At 45.2% G+C, this 6,422-nt stretch overlaps 1 long non-coding RNA gene across 1 annotated transcript; it reads right to left on the bottom strand.

Annotated features, from left to right (window-relative positions):
- Positions 1-5,152: 5,152 nt before the first annotated feature.
- On the bottom strand, positions 5,153-6,422 carry LOC143685933 (uncharacterized). The gene is made up of 3 exons (XR_013176797.1): positions 6,330-6,422; positions 6,068-6,200; positions 5,153-5,942 (listed from the first exon to the last, which is right to left on the bottom strand). It is a non-coding gene; the product is annotated as an uncharacterized LOC143685933 (long non-coding RNA).

Raw genomic sequence — 6,422 nt, 5'->3', positions numbered from 1 at the left:
CCTCTCCCAACTGACAGTACCAACTGGAGCCCCAGGGAGAAGGGGGGAGGACCAACTTGGAATCGCTGATGTGTTCTAATTGACTGAATTATTTAAGAAAATGTTTCTACACCATGCAACATGGGGAACTGATATGGAAATTAAAGTCAGTTATGGAAAATGAAAATGTTCAAACACCTGACTTTGTAACTGTGAAGGATGTACCCACCACAAAGGGATCCCATTCCCGGGAACCCCACAACCAATGCCAAAAAAAGCAAAGCAGAGATGGGTCTTCTTTTGCCCTGGATATCTTCAGAGAAGTGAGATTAGCACTACACTGAGGCTTTCTAAAGTAATTCACATTTATTAGGCACTTGCCCTGTGCTAGGCACTATGCAAAACACATTTATATATTATTTTTGAGTGAGATGGGGAATTATTACTCCCATTTTACAGGTGAGGAAGCTGAGACACAGAAGTAGTAAATAGACAAGCCAGGATGCACTGGGGTGATTTCCCTCAGGATGGCTTATGTCTCAGTGGCTGCAAAGACTCCTTAGGTAACCTGGAAGATTGCTCAGGCTTTAAGCCCTTAGGTGTTGGTGGGAAAGATGGGAGGTCAGGGTGGGACGAGAGGCATTAAAACGCAGGGCCTTGATGGGAATTCAGGCAGGAGTGGGGCGGCCCCTGGTGGACAAGTGGAGAATGGCAGTTCAGTGGGGTTGATCAGCCTGGCCAGTGGCCCTGAAATATGGCAGTGTGGGTCAAAAGGGGTGCTGCGAGGGGCCCCCATGTTGTGTGGAACCTGGGCTCTAGAGCTGAGCTCTGAGACAACAGTGGCTACTCCAGAGTGGAGGATGGGCCTGGGGAGGGACATTCTGTGAAGGCAGACAGGAGAAAGTGAAGGAAACTTTATTGGCACTATCCCTGTGCCAGACACAGGGCTCAGTGCTTTATATGCCCCATCTCCCTAATTTTCAAACCATTCTGCAAAGAGGCAATTGTGACATTTGGTTTACAGGTGAGGAAACTGAGGTTTTCTGGGGTCACATAGTAAAGTAGGGCTGATAGGGGATCCGAGTCACTACCCCGAAGCCAAGATAAACCACTAAGGGCCTTTCCAGGTAACAGAAAGGACTTGAGGCCGGAGGCATATGGTTCTGCTGGTGGGTCAGACCCAGGCAGAGAGTGTGATGCTGCTGGGGCCCAGCAATGCTCCCCAAGGCTGACACGAGATGCGGAGTCCAGTGGCATGTGTAACTCAGCCACCCTGGGAAGACTGATTCAGAAACCCTCAAATGCCTTGAGCTGCCAGCAGACCAGCTGTGGTGGAACCTGGCAGTGCAGTACAACTGCTCCCTCCTCCCAGGGGACTGAGCCTGCTGCGCAGAGTCCAGAGCAAGCAAGGCATTAGGACGCCTCTTAACAACCTGAAATGGCTTCCTGAGCCCAGCACCCTGCCAGAGAGGGCTCTGGGGTGGGCTGGGCTGGGCAGGTGCTGGGACTCAGCCTGGCGCTCTTCCCAGCAGCCTGCTTGTCTGGATCCTTTGGATCGAGAAAAAAAACCGCACCCCAGAAAAAACAAAAACAGCAGCAACGCAAAGGGAAAGAGATACACAATGGCATGGAGAATTCCCGCACGTCTGGTCTCTGGCCATGTGGATACAGTGGGATTGTGATAGATGGGGCTGTCCTACCACTCCAGCAAGTTAAGCTCTTGGACTTGCTTTTGTTTCCTTCTGTCTTTTGTTTGAATCTCCATCTTGTGAAGGCAGAACCTAGAAACCGCCTCGCAAGGGCTCTTCCAGATACCCTTGTGGGCTAACCCTGTAGGTGCTTCAGCCAGTGTTTGTGTCCAGGCTAACATCACCACTCTCCTCAGTGGAGCCTTCTCGCTGACTCCAAGATGAAAGGAAAAAAATAAGTCTGCAGTAGCCACCTTCCCCAAGCAACAAAACAAGCTGAGGGGAGATGGGGCCAGGGAGTGAAGGGTCTTTGTAAACAGACCTGTCCCTGAGAATGCAGATGCCCCCATCCTCTCCTGACCCCTAGTGGTCCCCCCGGGTCTTTATCTGAATTGGTTTTTATCTGAATTGGTCTTTATCTGAATCCTCCTGAGATCAGGATTCCATCAAGTAATAGCAATAGACAATGACGACTGATACAGTGCTTTAAAATTCACAGACGGTATTTTCGTATATTCTGTCTTCGAGTAGAAAAGGTGTTATTACTGAGGAAACTGAAGCTCAGGGAGAAGTTAAACAAATTGTCTATGGTCCCTATGCTAATGAGTAACTGAACAGGATTCCTCCCCTCTTCACAGCATTCCCAGAGCCAACACCTAATTTTTTAGAGAGCCAGATTGGATTTTTAGCTGTCTCCAATCCTAGAAACCAATGTGGGTTTTCCTTCATTGGGTCAATGTAAATTTTTGAGGGTCTGCTATGGATGAAGCACTGTTTAGTTGGTTCACAGTCATGCCTTCTAGAACCTCTACATGATGGCAGGGGAGTGGGGGGAGAGCTCTGTGACCTGATGCGAAATGTTTTCAGGATACATTGGCAAGAAAGAAAAAGCAAAGTAGAAAAGAATATATAAACTACCTTTTAAAAGTTTAATTTCCATTTTATTTCATTTTTCCAGAGACTTGTTTTTCTTCTTTAAGGATTCAGCTCCTTACATGGGCTTTGGGAAAGGTCGTGGAGCAGCACCTGCAGTCCTTTAGGGGCTTCCAGAGAATGGTCCGCGAAGCTGGCTGTGAACGGCATACCCTCCTCAGTAACGCAGCTTCACACGCAGCTTGGGCAGCACATCAGCGACGAAGACAATTGCTTCGGAAATGTCCCTGATGGCTGTGGCCTCCATTGTGTTTCAAATGACAAACTTCTTAATGGCCCTAGCCTCGGGCAGGCAGCGGGCACAGTTCATACAGAGAACATGCTGCATGTAGCCAAGGCCATTTTTGGCATGACTGTTGTTCCTTCTTTTTCCCTCATCTTGGAAGTGAGCAACTGAGAGAATAAGCTACCTTTTTTGTGCATGAAAGGAGAAATAAGAAAATATCTACTTATCTTTTTTGTTTTTTTGGCATGGGCAGGCTCTGGGAATCAAATCCAGGTCTCCGACATGGGATATCTATCTTTTTGATTTGCAAAAAAGAAACATAGGAAGGATAAACCAAAACTATATTAATTTCCTACAGTGGATATATGTTAACAAAATGGAAGAGATGGAAGTGTAGAATAACACTTCTCTAAATACGAAATTTTATAGTTTTCTCTCTTAGATCATGTTTATGCTTTATATACTCAAAAAAAGTAAATAAATTGAGAAGAATTGGGAAGAATCCTGAAATACAAATAGAAACAATGAATGTAACTGTATTTCAAACAAGCAATTCTGAAACTACTTTCTGTGCATTGTAGGATTGAGCAAATTTGTAAATATATTAAGGATGTTAGGAGCCAGGCTTCCCCTTGTTGGAGAAGAGAGTTACAAATATGGAATTGGAGAAAGATAGAAAGACCCTTATGTTGGAATGGAATTGGAGGGATCAGTAAGAACTCATGGTTTTAAATACATATACACAGAAATAGATTGTTGTATGTATTTGCATGTGTGTGTGTGTGTCCCTAGCTCTGCCCTCCAAAAAAGCCTAGAAGTAATGACATCCCAGTAGGAATGAGCACATCTATTTGCCATTGAAAAGGAACCTGGGGTCCCTGGAAAAGTGGCTGATGCAGGGCTGGGGCAAGGAAAGTACAAGTTGAGCCCAGATAACATCTTGATGCGCCAGAAAGTAAGAAAGTGCTCAGAAAATGATGGGGATATGTCAAAGAGATATAGCAAACACTTATGGGGATCTTACTGGACAAAGTTGGGACAGTTTGGGCATCAACATAAATAATGATAGTAACAGTGTATACCCATTAAGTGAAATAACCCGTGAGTCCAAACTGATAGAGAAAATTCTTACAGTAGAATACTGTAATGTAGAAACAATAATGGAGTTAACAAATCACTATTTTGCAATCATCATAGTAACAATTGATTCAGGCAAAAATTATCAAATTGTGTCTAAAAAGTAATGGGCAAAGAATGGGGTATCTACATGGTTTCAGTATCTCCCCATAAGTTCCATATTAATTACAAATGGAAAAAGACTAATTTTACCATGGAAAAACCTGGCAGATGCCTCCTTCCACAAGTCATCAATGTTACCAGTGACAATATTGGGACAAAACAACATGTGCCTCCTAACATGATGCACTAAGAAAAACACAACATCATTTTTGGTATTCATGCCAAAAATGCATAATCTGAATCTAATCATGAGGAAACATCAGGCTAACCCAATTGAGGGACAAACTAAAAAATTATTAGCTTGGACTCTTAAAAGAAGTCAAGGTCATGAAAAACAAAGAAAGGCTGAAGAACGGTCCCAAATTAAAGAAACTTAAAGAGACATGAAAATGAAAAGCAATGCAAGTTCCTGAATTGGATTCTGGACCAAGAAAAAAAAAAGCTATGGGTTGATTGATAGATGCTGACTATTAACTGTGCTTTAGATCATTGTTTCAACGTTTGATTTCCTGATTTTGATTGCTGTACCTTGGATATGTAAGAGACTGCCCTTGATATTAAGAAATACGCCCTGAATTCTTTAGGGGTAAAGGAGCATGATGTCTACAACTTACTCTTAAATGGTTCAGGAGAAAAAATGTACACACTCTCACACACACACACACACACAGAGATTGTGAGTATTGGTGAGTGGGATATGGGAGTTCTTGCAACTTTTCTGTAGTTTGAAACTGTTCCAAAATAAAAAGCTATAATAGGGTGGTATATGGGAATCCTGTATTTTAGCCATGATTGTTCTGTAAACCCACTTCTCTAACAACAACGAAAAAGCTACCCCCCCCAAAAAAAAAACCAACAAATAAAAGGGACCACTAAGTATCCAGCATAATGAATAAAAATAAACCCACACCGAGGTCTGGGCAGCAGTTGACTACCTCCCCAAGGAGTACCACACCTTCCTTGCTAGTGCCTGATTATTAGCACCATTAGACTTCTGTGACTAGCAGCGATTTTTTTTTTAAACATGGGCAGGCACCAGGAAATGAATCCAGGTCTCTGGAATGGCAGTTGAGAACTCTGCCACTGAGCCACCGTTGCCCGCCCAGGATGTAATATTTTTATTTGAAAAGTAAAAAAATAATTAAAAAAAAAAAAAGGGCATCCTCAAAACAAGATAAAGGTGAGTGGTGTCAGATGAATGAATCAATCAGTGAATGGGAAGTAAGTGAATGAATGGGCAAAGCAGGTGAGTTAAGTGGAAATGAACCCCCAATTCCCCTTCAAAGCACAAGGCCGTCTCATCTCCAGTCCCCCTGTACCTCCAGGCTCTGTCGGCTCAGGCAAGGAGCTTCAGGATAGCTCATTTTATAATTGACCCCACCTTGGCACCTGGCTGACCAAAGTGCATTTTCTTCTTTATTCACAGGAAGTCAGGTCAGGTGGACCCCTGCTGCTTCCTCCTTTCTGCTGGCCCCCATCTTCCCTGTTCCTGGCAGAAATGTCACCACCTGCTTGATGGGGCGGCAGCACCAGCCTGGGAGTGAAGTAAACCGGGTCTAGGCCCAGGCTTGTATTTCCCTTCCTTAGGCCTCACTTTCTCTATTTGCACCTTTAGCAGTCTGGCCAAAATGGTGGTTTTCAACCTGGGCTGAGCAATAATGCCAGCAGGATTATAAAAATCCCAGTGTCCAGACTGCAACCCAGACCAAATAAGCTAGGATTCCCGGGAAGTAGAACCCAGCCATCAGCATTTTTTAAAGCTTCCCAGGTGATTCCAATGGCAGGTGAGTTTGAGAACCTGTGGACCGTGATCTCCGTGGTGTGGCACCCTCTCTCTGGCTTTAGGATGCGCAGTCTGTTTGCTCCATCTTCTGTCACTGGAGGGTTAAATGAAATGTGAGATTCACCCCAACATTTGGGTTCCTCTCCCCAAACCTTCTCCTATCCTCAGCCTGTTGTTGACAGAGCCACCTGCCCAGGACTTGGCCCCAGCCCCACCCACCTTGAGCCTCCAGCTCCACTCCTGCCTCCTCCATTTTGAAGTTTGGGATCCAGGGATCCAGGGTCACTGCCGAGGCAGAGCTCCTCAGGTGTGTGCAGGGGTCTTCTAGAATGCACAGCTGCTGAGGAAAGGGCTGGAAGAAAAGAAAGAAAGAATGGGGTGGGGTGGGGTGGGGTGGGGTGGGGTGGGGTGGGGTGTGTATTTCTGTTCCAGAGAAACTAAGTGTTTGACTTCTCTTATCCCTAACGTAGCAGCTACTAACCTTTTCCAAGGAGGTGCTGACCCAGGCTGTGGCTGGGCCTCCAGGTCTCCCCTCTCCCAGGCCTGCCCTCCTCCTAGGTGAGGACTACTTGGC

The sequence above is a fragment of the Tamandua tetradactyla genome, chromosome 6 (genome assembly GCF_023851605.1).
Source record: "Tamandua tetradactyla isolate mTamTet1 chromosome 6, mTamTet1.pri, whole genome shotgun sequence".
NCBI lineage: Eukaryota > Metazoa > Chordata > Mammalia > Pilosa > Myrmecophagidae > Tamandua > Tamandua tetradactyla.
The sequence above is the reverse complement of the archived record's forward strand: the minus strand, read 5'-3'. Positions and strand labels throughout refer to the sequence as shown.